Genomic DNA, 14914 nt, shown 5'->3' with positions numbered 1-14914 from the left:
GTGGATTCAAAGCAGGCTCTGCACTTATAGCAGTGATCCCAATGTGGGGCTCAGACTCAAGAACTGTGAGATTACGGCCTGAGCCAGCCTGACAATTAACAGCTGAGCCCCCCAGGTGCCCCTATTTACTTGATCTTTCATGTTTAATCCTGAGGTAGTTGAAATCCAGATGTTCTTTTAATGATCTTTTTCTTAATCCAAGGACTTCAGCCTGAGATTTATCTTTATGAGTTAGAGAAAAAATTGATTAAAATGATCATTTAATAACCTTCTCTTAAATGATTTTCTTCCTGTAGTTTATTATATTGACTTTGTTATGATTATTCTAATTTTTTATAAAACTATTCTTATTTTTTATAAAAGAATGTTTCAGATTGATTACATTTCACTTGGTATTTCATATTTATATTTTGTGATTCTAATTGTATCTCTTTTATGACTTTTTGACAACCAAGTCAAGTCGATCTCAGCTGGAGTAACATGCAGTATAGTATGGAAAGGCAGCCCAGATTAACAAACAATTCACTGCTGCCACCTATGGCAAGTGTCAAATGAGCAAATCTGTTTCAATGTCTTCACAAATCACGTAATTAACACTTTCTTAGAGTAACGTGAATGAAAAGTAGGCCATACAGTCTTTGAAAGTCAGAATGGTATGTATTTCAGTATCACAATCCACATGATTATTGAATTTTAGCATATCACATTTTCCTTTCAAAATGATGGTTAATATTTTTTTAAATGGAAGTAAGGATGATTCCAAACTGATATTCTGTAAAGTAAATTAGATCTTTACATAAATTTATTGGACTTTGGGACTTATAATAAAGGCTTGACTCTATTTTAAGCCTATGATAAGACTCTGTAGCTATCATCTTTAACCTCTGACTTATTTAGATGTATTTGATTTCTAACAAAAAATAAATTTAAAACTGATAGATTTTTCCAATGGTTGCTAGCTTAAAGACTACTAGTATTTTCAGCTAGGGAAAGTACTGTGAATTTTTTTTCACCATCTAAATCACTTTTTAAATAGAAAATCTTAAAATTCAAAAACAGACAAAATAAAGCAAAACAGCAACAACAATAACAACAAGACTTTCTATGTGTGATATGGTAATTTAGACAAGAGTTTGACTCAGCTATAGAATCTTAAGGATGATAGGTGATATCTAGACTATTTTTCATAGGATATTTCATAGTCTGATAAACCTAACTATCCTATTCAAACCTAACTATCTTACCTAACTTTGATATCATTGACATAAATACTTTAACCACTAGGGAAAAAAAAGAAATCAGTCAAAAAAAAAAAAAAAAGAAGAAGAAGAAGAAAGCAAAAACCCGCTTTAAGAGCAAGAATTTTTTCTCTCTTTGCTGAAAATGTAGCTGGAGTCCTCCCAAATCCTCAATTGGATAAACTATAGGACAAACTTGAGCAATTCTGAAGGCCTAGTGTCAGTAGCGATAGAGTGGATGATTTCATCACTGCCTCTTAGAGCGAAATCTACAAGGTCCAGTATAAAACTTTGTGTCCAACTTCCCCAACTTCCCAACATTCTGGAACATCACATCTACATTTAGTACTCTCTGTCTTTCTCTTGGCTTTTTTTAAATTTATTTTTTGTAGACTTTACACAGAGCCCAACTGGAGCTTGAACTTACAACTCTGAGATCAAAATCTGAGCTGAGATCAAGAGTCTAGCTCTTAACCAACTGAGCCACCCAGGCACCCCATCTTTTCAAATTCCCCAGAGTAAGATATCATCTAGGATTTTCCTGCCTTACATATTTCCCATTTCAAACTTATTTTTTTTCTTCTTTCTACTTTTCCTTAAAATTGAAATGCTAACTTTTAAAATAATTCATTCCCTCTTTGGGGATATGACTAATACCTGCCCCATGAATTTTTCCATCCCCGTATCTCACTGATTCTAAAATGTATTTTTTCCCATTTAGAATTTACATCTCATATTTGAGGTAAATAATTCATGTGGCAGTGTTTTTCTTTGTCCCCCTAAATGATGCTGCTATATCTGTTTCTTCAATGGTGTTATATATTAGAGGAAACATAGTATTGATTCCTATATGTAGTATTTGTGCCTCCAAGAGCATGTTTCCCTAAACACTATCTGTGTAACACTTGTGGCATATGAGTAATTCCAGATGAGGCATTCAGAAACTTTCTATTTTATGTAAAAAATTAATGTTAATAGACAGAAAAAATAAAATATGCACTCAAAACCCATGACTTGAAAGGCATTATTGGTTAAAATTAAACTGTTAAAAAAAAAAGAATTTAAGTGAGTTGATTTAAAATGGATTCAAAGAAAAACCCAAAGTAAACAGTGCTGCAGATACTGCAGATGGGAGGAAAATCATGTCTCTCGTTCCTCTTTGGATCCCGGAACTTCATAATTAGCACATGCTTATTGCATTTATTTGAATACTAATTATTTTGTCTCCTTTCAAGTGGATTATGCGATTTAAAAATTTTCCCCCAAAGAGAGAAATTTCAATCTAAGGAAACAGTTCTTTAGGGTCAGATGCATTATAAAAGAGGAGCTTATGATTCTACACGATTTTTAGTAGTAGATAAATTGGATTCGTGACATTTCAGCATGTGGAGGACATTGACTGTTTCCATCACCACAAGCTTTGCCTATTCATTCCTCGCACACCTCAAGGTGAAGGTGGTTCTCATTATACTTCTCCTGTATAATGCCACTTGCCCCTATTAAAAGAGCTGAGAATTAGACTAAAGCAAAATATCTAAATTGTTATGCTTTATAAATACCTTTTCAACTATATTGTGTGCAAAATAGAATGTATGCTTAATACTTGGGTTGTTTGTTAGAGTTTTAGATTTGTACTTTCTTCTTTACCATGACATTTCTCCTTCCTCACTCTGTATATAGGACTGAACACCAAGGAATTAAACACTAAGAGGATTATGTTATGTGTTGGTATTCCATGTTTGGAAACTTGGCAAGGGACTATATTATTGTATTATATTATTATGTAATTTCAATTCTGGAAATATCCTCTATGCATCTGTAGGTTTCAGGAATATAAGGACTCAAGTCTCACAGCTGGATATAGACAAAGGCTTTTTATTATACATATGAGCATAATAAGAAGTTAATTATAAAGTAATAAAATAAGCACTGGACTGGAAGTCAAGTGTTCTGGTCTCATTTATGCCACCATTGTCTTATTCTAATTTTTCCTCCTTTTTTTGTACCTCAGATTTTCTTTTTTGTAAAATAAGTGCTTAATCTAGATGATGTCTAAGTCTCCTTCCATCTTGAGGTTTCCTTGATTCTATCATAGTTAGCTTAATTAGACTATGGATGAGGAGAGAATATAAAATGAATGAGTTTAGCTGTCCTCATCTATCCAGACAATGAATGCCTATTAGGAAAAAACAAAATAAAACAAAAACCCTCTGCATATCATCACAACACATGATTCACTGTTAACTCCTTTATTACCTTCTCCCATTATCTGTGTTATAAATAGACCCAGATTATGAACAAAAATAACTAGACTAATGGCTTCCACAGGTTACCATTGAGCGGCCTGAGCGTTTATATAGAAATAGAAAATTCACAACAAAGGAGATGTTAACTATAAAGACTACGGGTTGTGCGCTACATGCATGTGTATGCCTGTGTTTGCGTGTGTGTCTACATGTCTTCATTACAAAGTTGTTACAACTTATAGAAAATTAGAAAAAATAAAATCTGTTCCTGTTAGGTAAATCCTGTAAAGTAAACTTTCAAGTAAAACTCACAAAGGAACCTAGATTACAGCCAACCACCTCCACCCCATCCCAATGACAATACAAGACAGCTGCTAAATTTAACATGCCGGTACTGGAACACCGGTGCCCCGCACGCCATAACAGCCGTTGTGCCGCCGACCTGCAGGATGTACTCAGCTCTGAATTACTGCTCGGCAGCCCTGCTAATCCTTAGTCCCGTGAATACAGCATTGACACGTGGCCAAGACTTTCAGAGGCTTCGGTTTTAAAGGCAAAACGGAAAGGAAAAGCTCAAAGCAACATGTTAAGACACCTCCTGTGAGGCAAAAATTTTGAGATAGAGAAAAAAAACTGACTCAATAAATCAATCTAAAGACAGTCAGGAGCCAACAGCTGGTGAGTGTCCTAAAAGCTCATTTGCAGACCGATTGTTAAGGGCATATTTCTCCACCGAAACCGTGTTTTGTTTGTCTGTTGTGTTCTGTGATTAGAACTTATAATCGCATTTAACCAAGACTGCTCCTGATGTGTGTATCATACAAATTATATTGGATTCATCACTTACGCCAATATGTCAGCTGAAAAGGTCATCAGAAACGCATCATGTTTGCTGTCAGTCTGATGCATTTATTCCATCAGTCATTGAGTACCTAAGTTGTTGCGGGAGGGAATAATGTGCTTAACAAGATAGGCCTTAACCCTGCCTTCAGGGTAGAGGGATGGGAAAGGGGGAATCAACTCAATGAGTGAAATAAAATATCAGGTATGGGTATGAACATTAGGTATGGGTATGGATCTGAGTGGCCAAGGTCCCAAGTAGTATCTATGGGCTTGGGTAAAACTGTCAAGAGGTATATAGCTTATTGTATCCTCAGTGGGAAAGATATTTATCTATGTGGTAGCCATCTTTCTCCAAATTATAAATAACGATCTTCCAGCACTAACAAACATTGACAATTTCTCATGCTTATCTAGAAGGGTTAAAAGACTGGTCCACTGAAGTTCCTTTTTGTCTACCTTTTGAATCTGTGTGAAATATAGTCACTAAGTAGGTAGGGCTGATTCTTTGTTTAGACGAAACTTGATTTCTTCACCCATTTTCTTCAGCTCCAGGGTCCAGTCACTATGATCATTCAGCAGGCACCGTCATCATTGGAACCCATTTGCTTTTTGTCAGCAGTTTTCAACATCCTGCAGCAGAAAGGATTTGTGTCAAAGTCTCCTGTTTTACCTTCCTCTTAGTTCCTGTTGACAGATTTTGAACACGGCTGAGTACAAGAATCAAGCTGTCTTGTACTCAGCCTACTTTCTCTTCATACTCCTTTTTCACCAATGACCGAGATCCCTTTCACTTCCCCCTCTCAACCCTCACCATGAAAGTGACCTTTTATTTTTTCTTTTCTTTTTATTTTGTGGGATTTTTAAAATATTTATTTATTTTGAGAGAGAGAGACAGACAGAGTGTGAGTGGTGGAGGGGCAGAGAGAGATGGAGACCAAAGAATCTGGAGCAGGCTCTGGACTCTGAGTTATCAGCACAGAGCCTGAAGCAGCCCTTGAACTCAGAGCTTGAACTCAGGAGCTGTGAGATCACGACCTGAGCCGGAGTCAGATGCTTAACCAATTGAGCCACCCAGGCACCCCTGAAAGTAATCTTTTAAAGTATTCTAGCAACTCTTTGATAATAGAAAGCCGTTCAGCACACACAAAAACAAATACTATAAGTAGACCTCTGCCGACGCAAAGAGCTGTTAGTCAAAAGTTTCAAAAGAATTTGCGAGTATGGTTGAATGGAGAGTCTGACTTCTACTATGTAACCTCCTAAGGCAGCTCGCAGTAGGCCCTGGCTCCCTACAATCATCATTCACTCATCATGAAGGACACAGTAGGCAGGCCACACTATTTCTCTTATCAGTTCTTCTGTGTTTCTCATTTTTTGGCTTGTTGCTGGTGCCAGGAATAATCTCAGTGCTTTCTAACCCCCAATCATCCATTTCTTAGAACTCAGGGAGCTTTTCTGCCCCAATAAAAGATAAATAAATGGGAGGTTAAAGACCTCCATCGTTTTTTTTTCTTTATTGTTTCCTACTTAAATCATGTTGAGGAAAAGAGAAAGGCACATATAGGGGCTAGCAATGACACTCAGGGTTTAGAAAGAACAAATTAAAATGTAGCTTCTTAATTTCAGAGGAAATCCAGATTTGAGGAAATGAGCTTGCTAAGAAGACACTGTTTTTTTGTTTACTTATAATACTTGTGTTCCACAGCAACAAAATAGAAGTTAATATATTTAGGGTTTTTTTTTAAGTTTATTCATTTATTTTGAGAGAGAGACAGCAGGGGAGGGGCAGAGAGAAGGAGAATCCTAAGTAGGGTCTGTGTTACCAGCACAGAGTGAGAAACGGGGCTCTTTCCCACAACTGTGAGATCATGACCTGAACTGAAATCAAGAGTTGGCACTTAACTGACTGAGCCACACAGGTGCCCAGACGTTAATACATTTGTAATAAAAACCGATTCATATAATATGTCAGTGTTTGGAAGTGACTTCCACATTCATTTTTATTCTTGCAGCACCCCTGAGAAATGTTCACTGTGGATATGGTCTGCTTTGTTGAACACATGAAAAAGCTCAGAGGCTTACTGACATACTCAAGAATACATGACTACTACTAGAACTCAGACTTAACTCAGGCCTACGAACATCAAAGCCGCATAACCTTTCTAACCCCACACATAATATTATGTCATGTGATTTTTCCTTTGTTCATATTCTAATAGTGACCCCTAATCAAGAACCACAGGTTGGTAAAATTATCTCAATTATCTTTAATTGAGCATTTAACCCCATTTAAGTAAAAAGATAGAAAGACAGGAATTATGATTCATCTAATTGAACACAGAAATCTTGTTTCCCAATTTTCCAGACTTCCTTGCAGCGAAAGCGGCTGTGAAACCAAGTTCTGGCAAGAGTTTAGAGGGGATTCTGGGAACATTTTTACTGGGTGTTCTCCGTATACTTTGTTAGAAATCTAGCCCCCACTTATATCAGCAGGACAGAAGCAATCAGTTGTAGTAAAAATGGTAGAGGTATCAAGAAAAAAGAGAATAGAAGAGTATTGTGGGCTTGGCAGGTTGCAGAATTGGGATCTTCACAAGTGCCATTTTAGCAATGTGGGAAATGAGAAGTCTATTGAGCCTTTGTTCAGAGTGTAAATCATGGAAGTATTTTTTTTTTGTAGAGCCATTTACTGATGTCTGTCAAATGTAAAATGCATATACCCTTTAGAGCCAGCAATTCTACTTCTAGGAATTTATTCTTGACAGCATTGAAATCATGAAAATTCAAAATGACTTACATTGCTGTCAATAATAGAAGACAGAAGTGTTTATGCTGTAAAATATTGGGCTGTCAATAAAAACATTGGTAGACTTATGGGTATTGATACAGTTAATTGTTCACAACAAATTCTTCAGTTAACAACAACAACAACAAACTACGGGCACCTGGGTAGTCTAGTGGGTTTAGTGTCTGACTTTGGCTTAAGTCGTGATCTCACTGTTTGTGAGCCCGAGCCCTGGGCTGGGCTATGCATTGATACCCCAGAGCTTACTTGAGATTCTCTTTCTCTCTCGTTTCCCTCCCCTCAAAAACAAATAAACAGTCAAAAAAAAAAAAGGGAAAGAAACAAGATGAAAGAAAAGAATGAATGGTAATGGAGAAAGTGACTATAATCTTGTCAGTTTTACTTCTGAAAAATATATCAACAAATGATAAAAATATCTTCTGGTAACTGAAGGAAACAGGTTCTGGTTTATTATTTTTTTAAGGTAAAGACATACAATGTATTTTTTAATTGTGAATGATTTTAAAGTAAATATAAATTTCACATTAATCTAAATATAGAGGCGCCTGGGTGGCTTAGCTGGTTGAGCATCCAACTTTGGCATAGGTCATGATCTCACAGTTTGTGAGTTTGAGACCCATGGTGGGCTCTGTGCTGACAGCTCAGAGCTTGGAGCCTGCTTCAGATTTTGTATCTCCCTCTCTCTCTCTGTCCCTCCCCTGCTCATGCTCTCTCTCTCTCTCACACAAAAATAAATAAAATATTAAAAACTTTAATGAATCTAAATATAAACCCCACACATCTTTAATTCTAAAATATAGGTTTTTCACATTTTAATAATTTTGAGATTGGGACATCCTATAATTCATTAATTAAAGCGTAAAGGATTTGTAGTAGCATCAACAAGTCATCGTGAGGCAATTTTCACCAAAATCTTCTTTAGGTTAAATTTTCCACTTTGGTCTTTGAATCTCACTGGCAGCTTAAATTCAGACTGGTAAACTACGTGAGGACTGACTTGTGTTCAATTCTTAAGCTAGTGTTTTGTTTTCTTGTTTGGCCCCTTCTTTCCATTCTGGGTCACAGTAGAGATTGGGTCATTCCATTTCTGTGCTTTTCTACCTAGTGGGCTTTTGTCCTCACTTATTCAAACACTGAAGATGAAGTCCTTTTATGTCTCAGCATTTAAGGGTTTTCTAAGTAGATTTCTTGTCATAAACTATATGTATTTTTTCTTTTAAAAATTGTACATACTGGGGTGCCCGGGTGGCTCAGTCAGTTAAGCATCTAACTCTTTATTTCAGCTCAAGTCATGATCTCATGGTTTGTGAGATTGAGTCTCTAATTGGACCCTGTGCTGACAGTGTGGAGTCAGCTTGGGACTCTCTCTGTCCCCCCACTGCCCCTCCCCCTGCATGCACCCACACACTCTCTCTCCCTCTCTCAGAATAAATAAATAAACATTAAAAATGTACACACTGGCAATTACTCAAAAAAGAAGAAAATAGCAAGGGTTGGCAAGGATGCAGAGAAATTAGAATGCTGTGTATTGGTAGGTATGTAAGAAAGTGTAGCTGCTATCGAAAGTGGTATGGTGGTTCCTCAAAAAATTAAACATAGAATTGCTATATGGTTCAGCAATTCCATTTCTTGATCTTTTCCCCAAGAGATTTGGAAACAGTCTTGAATAGGTATGTATACACTCATGTTCATAGCAGCAGTATTTATAGTAATCAAAGGTGGAATCAACCCAGGTGTCCATGAAAAATGAATGATAAATAAAATGTGGTCCATACTTGCAGTGAAATATTATTCAGTCTTTAAAAAGAAAAGACAGTCTGTCACATGTTGCAACTGGGTGAACCTAGAACAATCCAGTCACAAAAGGACAAATATTGCATGATTTCATTTAGATGAGGTATTTAGATAATCAAATCCATAAAGACTGAAGGTTGAATGGTGATTTCCAGGACCAGTAGGAGGGAAGAATGAAGAAGTATTGTTTCAATTTAGAAAGATGAAAGTAGTTTTTTAATTTTTTTTTTAAGAGCGGGGAGGATGGAAGAGCAGAGAAAGAGGGAGAGAGAGAATTCCAAGCAGACTCTGTGCTGTCAGGACAGAGCCCAGCCTAGGTAGGGCTTGATCTCATGCTTCATGAGATCATGACCTGAGCCAAAACCAAGAGTTGGAGGCTTAACTGACTGAGCCATCCAGGTGCCCCAAAAAGATGAAAGGAATTCTAAATATGGATGCTGGTGATGGTTGCAAAGCGGTATGAATGTGCTGAATGCCACTGATTTGTACACTTAATCATGTTTAAAATGGTAAAACTTTTTACCACAAGTAAAGAAAATAAGTGTATGTGAAATAATGATGTGACATACAGTTCATGGTATTTTAGACTTAATGAAATGTTAATGATTCCAGAAGAAGAAGGCAGTAAAATCTTTGATAAGCTGACACGGGGCTGGGCTGCTACTCGGAAGTGCTGAGTCCAGCTTGTGATACAAATAACGGGTCCATCATTGTCAGGAGAAGCCTCAGGGACAGGCATCATCACAGATTTATGGGAAGGAAAGGAAGGGAGTTTCTGGATGGCACCTTCCTTCTAAATGATGTTTGAAGTGAAGTAATTAGGCGAGAGGGAAGTGAGGGGAGGGAGGTGTGGGAGATCAAATAGTTATCTTGCAGAGTGGGAAGCGATCCCTGAAGAAAAACAGAATGGGCTTGTCATCAGTCTTGAGAGCCCACTCGAGAAAATGAACTGAAGGTGAAATCAGTCTGAATAGTTGTGCTATTTATTCCAGCAATGTTCACCTGTTTGGATGCAGTAAGGACAGCCATGGCCGGGCTACTCCGTTGTCAGGGTTCTGCACGTGTAGAACGATGGTGAGGAGGAGGCAGATAAGGGAAACAAGGGTCATCTGCAGAAATACATACATACATATGTAAATACACACATAAATGCATTGATTCATTAATAATCTTGGGTTACCTTATATGTGAAATAGAATAATAACAGGTCATGGGGTACCTGGGTGGCTCAGTTGGTTAAGCATCCCGACTTTAGCTCAGGTCATGGTCTCACAGTTCATGAGTTTGAGCCCCACATCAGGCTCTGTGCTGACAGCTCAGAGCCTGCCACCAGCTTTAGATTCTGTGTCTCCCTCTCTCTCTGACCCTCCCCCAATTGTACTCTGTCTCTCTCTCTCAAAATTAAACATTTAAAATTTTAAAAAAAGAATAATAGTAGATCATATCTTATAAGGTTGGGGTGAGTTAAATGTCAAGTACATAAAACACTTCAAGCAGTGTGCCTAGCACTCGTAAAGTTCTCCATAAACATTAACCATTGCTGCTATCATATTACCATGGATTATCAAGTCTTTGCTAGACGGTGCAGGAAATGAAGACAGGTGGGAACTGACAAATGGTAATTAAGTGGTATGGGAATGGATTACAGCTACAACTCTGAATGAATGGAGCCCTTGACAAGAGACTGATAAGACAAAGAAAGCAAAGAGGGGGCGGAGTGCGTGACATGACCAGACAGTATGTGCCTCAGCAAGGTGTTTGGAGAAGGAAGAGTTTGTTGTATTTGGAAACTGTCAATGTAGAGCAAGGAGGATGTCCACTTCCCATATGAGCAAGGAAAGAGAAACAGCTTTGGTTCCATCTGAAGAGACGCAGCATCCTCAGGAGAGAGTTCAGTTTCAATAAAAACACACAGGGGAAGGGAACTATCAGGAGAGAGACTAAGCATTTAAAGAAGCTCACTGATTACAGATTTAGAGTTCGAAAGGACAGACAGGTATGGGTTTAAGAGAAGGGCTTTTCCTTCTCTTTATGAGAGACTGAGTTCAAATATGGAGCGGGACACTGCAGCCTGGGGTAAGAGGCAAGGATTCCTTGTTTAGACTACTACAAATTAAAATGTAACTGAGGCACTTTGATTGCAAAATAGGGTTAAACACTCCAATCTGACTGAAATACTCAGGAGTCTGGAGGCTGCTTGTTGTGGTCAGAGTAATTATCAATCCAATTATCTACTACTTTGTGCTCTGTGTGTTTTACCTATTACATTCTTTTTAATTCTACACGAGTTTGTTTATGTCTCATCTTCTCCTTGAAATAAATTCATACTTTCTGAGGGGGGAAAATGTTTCTCTTTTAATGTTATCGTACTTCGAGAACTGAATCATGGCATCTTGTAAAGAATAGGTGCTTGATATTTTTTTTTAAAGTTTATTTATTGATTTTAAGAGACAGTGCATGAGAGTGGGGGTGGGGCAGAGAGCAAAGGAGACCGAGAATTCCAAGCAGCCTCTGTGCCATCAGCATGGAGTCCAATGTGGGGTTTGAACCCATGAACCGTGAGATCATGACCTCATCTGAAATCAGCAGTTGGAGCTTAACAGACTGAGCCACCAAGGCACCCTGGGGCTCACTCAAAATGTTTTCATAAATTTATTATTTTTTAATTAGTTGAGCCATAGCAGGAACTATATTATAGATTTTATTTGCTTATTTGTTTAGTTAGTTAGTTAGTTTTACGTTATGAATTTTAAAATTATACTTAGCTGTGTATATACAAACAATAGTGTTAGGACAAGAGGCTAATATTCTCCATTTTTAATCTTGGTGTGATAATACTTATGTTCAGGAAAAACTACGGGACAGAAGAAAATTTCTACTGCAGATTTTTTGAGGTTAAAGTTGAAGTGAAATCTGAGATGTACGTAGAACTGCCATGTATAGTTGTCTTTTTCTTCTCTTCTTTCTGTTCTTTTCTTTTCTGTTTTTTTCTCTTTTTGCTTGCTTCTTTTCAATATTTTACACAGTCCAGAGAAGTTGGAAAATTGGGTAAAACCAAGATTACTGGTTCCTTGAAGATACTTTTCTTCCCTAGCAAATGGTTCCAATCAGGCCTTTAGCAACTAAGATACTGCAAACAATCTTGCGTAGATGTCTTTGCTACTAGGTTTTCCACAAATCAAACACAGTCTCAGAGCTGAAATGAAATCACAAAGAAGGACAGTGTGGCAATTTGGAAAAACCACCTTCTTCATCACAGGAATTGAACTTGATATACAGATCAGAGATCATTTATTTATGTAATGACTCTTTTCCTAATGTCCCAAGTAACTTTTGTCCCAATGATAGCCCCTAGATTACTTCTAATTCAAACTCTTCAGAACTCTATCTCCTTAACGTCTTCTGCACCAGGAACATGAGCATTCCATAAACAATAAGTGGACAAACTCAGTGAAATTCTTAATACAAATAGTCATAGCTTATCATCAGATTGTCCTGTCCCCTCAAACATATTATTGAACAAGACAATTATTAATAAGGAATTTTACAAACAGGTTTGATCCTTTGATAAACCTATCTGAAAATCTGGAGTTTTTTTGACATTTGTCTTTTTATTTCTCTTTTATTTAATATTAAAATAGCATATGTCAAGGCTTATAGCTGACATTTAATTTTCTATTTTCTCAGAAAACATGAATATAATATACAGGAATCATAATTATGCTTTCACTTTTAAGAAAATTTTGTCTTTGATTTCTTGTAAAAGTTTACTTAAGTACAACATATAGTGAGTATAAAATGTATTATTTGATGGAACATTTATGTTTCTATTTCTAGAGTATAACAAAAAGTTATTATTACCAATTACCAAGGACTTTATCTTTAAAAAATAATTTACAAATGATTGGATTACTATTTTTTTAAGTTGTCTTCACCCAGGACTGGCAAAATTGATATTTTAAGTAAAATCATAGTGAACTTTCGCCATATACCACACTTCATAAATACAATAATTTAAGAAGATTAACTTGTAACTTCAACTCTTTCAAGTCTGTGGAATTATTATACCTTAGGGTTTTATGATAAGGTTAGCAATAAACCAAGTAGTTCATATTCCATGTCTTATAAATAAATAACCCAAATTTTCTGTTAGAAATGATAACGAATACATAGTTTCCCATGCTGGCAACCTTGCTGCTCCTTATAATCTAAAACTTGTGTTGAAACCTCCGTGCAAAAATGGCTATAAGCCAACTGTGGTTGTGTGAGCTTGATCTGTCGTACCTTAATGAGGTCTTGGAAGCAGTTGATTCTTCTTAGTTTGATTTGTGAATATTTAAATAGATTTTTAAACTGCTGAATAGCTTGGGAAGAACTGAGTTTCTTCATTTTCAAAAGAAAAATGCTCTTCACCTTAACAGGCATACACACAATTTAAAAAGAAGCAAAGGCATCAAGATGAACATTCAGAAGCAAAGGGGAAAATTATTACAAAATTGCTATTTATGAAAGTAAGCAATTATATTTCAGAATGACTTTCTGAAAGCTCTGCTAACATACTGCCTGCAGCACTACAGGGGTGAGAACTCTGGCATATCAAACAAGGAAATACTTGTTACCTTGCTACCTTTCAAAAGTGTGCGTATAGAATAACTCACTTAAACCCCAGCTCTGTGAGACACATATTGGTCCCATTTTGCAGTTGAGAGAACTATCAATAAAAGAACTGCAGTAACCTTTCCAAAGCCACACAGCCACACAGCTGGCGCTTCATAGTGCTAGATCACCAGTTTAGTCCTGACTCTTGATACCCTTCCTTGTTTGTCACTGCCCTCTCTACTTCACCTGCAAATGGAGAAATGCTGTCAGAACACGGAGCACTGTCATAAACAGAGAACCCAGTCACCCAAACTGTAAAGCTTAGAATTTCATTGCCTGAGTGTTCGATGGTGAGGCCATTGACGCTTCAGTGTGTGTGTTGCAGTTTGGTTCTCCTTCAGGCCTGTCAGAAAGTGTTATCTGAAGTTAGCAGGTCAAGTATTGCATAGAGCTAGTAGGAGAATATCTGCTCTGGATCAATATGCATGCTTCCAGGACTGTCTGTGTGACAGTATTTACTTGAAAGTGACCTCCACCAGAAACCTAAAGTCCTGTTCAATGATTAACAAACAAACAAACAAAACCCTCAACATTTAACACCGTAGTTCCATTCATTTCAAAGAAAGTTACGATAGTGGCCCAGACCCATACAAACTGTATCTCATTAGCACTTTCCAGTAAAGCTTACCTCTCAATCATATAAATTGTCTTGTTGATGTATATTTATTTTTCTTATCTGTCTACAAATGTCACCTGTAATTTAAGAAAAATGAACTACACACAACTCTTTCCTTTAGTGTAATTGAAAATCTGACTTATATATTGCTGCATTACTAGCTTGCCCAGACCTCAGTGGCAAAAACAAAAACAAAAGCAAAAACAAAAAACCTACTACCACCATTTTATTGTATCTCACTATTTGGGGGAGGAATTCATTAGGTCTGGCTGGGGACTTTGGTGCCATGAGACATTGATTGGGGAAACATATCCAGTTCATATGGTCTGGTCTGCAGGGTGCATGACGGCTCTGAGAAAATGCTGGGCACTGTGCTGGAGACAAGTGGGGGCCCGGGACCAGCTGGGTCCTTCTGTTGTTCCAGTGTAATCTCAGAATCCCTCCATCTGTGCTCTCCAGCCAGGGAGTCAAGTCAAACTTTTTTTTTCCCCCTGCATTTATTTATTTTTGAGAGACAGAGAGAAACAGACCACAAGTGAGGGAAGGGCAGAGAGAGAGGGAGACTCAGAATCTGAAGCAGGCTCCAGGCTCCCAGCTGTCAGCACAGAGCTCAACATGGGGCTTGAACTTACAAACTGTGAGTGAGATCATGACCTGAGCCGAAGTCAGATGTTTAACTGACTGAGTTGCCCAGGAGCTTCACTTATTTTTT

This window comes from Suricata suricatta, chromosome 10 (genome assembly GCF_006229205.1).
Source record: "Suricata suricatta isolate VVHF042 chromosome 10, meerkat_22Aug2017_6uvM2_HiC, whole genome shotgun sequence".
Lineage (NCBI taxonomy): Eukaryota > Metazoa > Chordata > Mammalia > Carnivora > Herpestidae > Suricata > Suricata suricatta.
Note: the sequence above shows the minus strand (reverse complement) of the source record.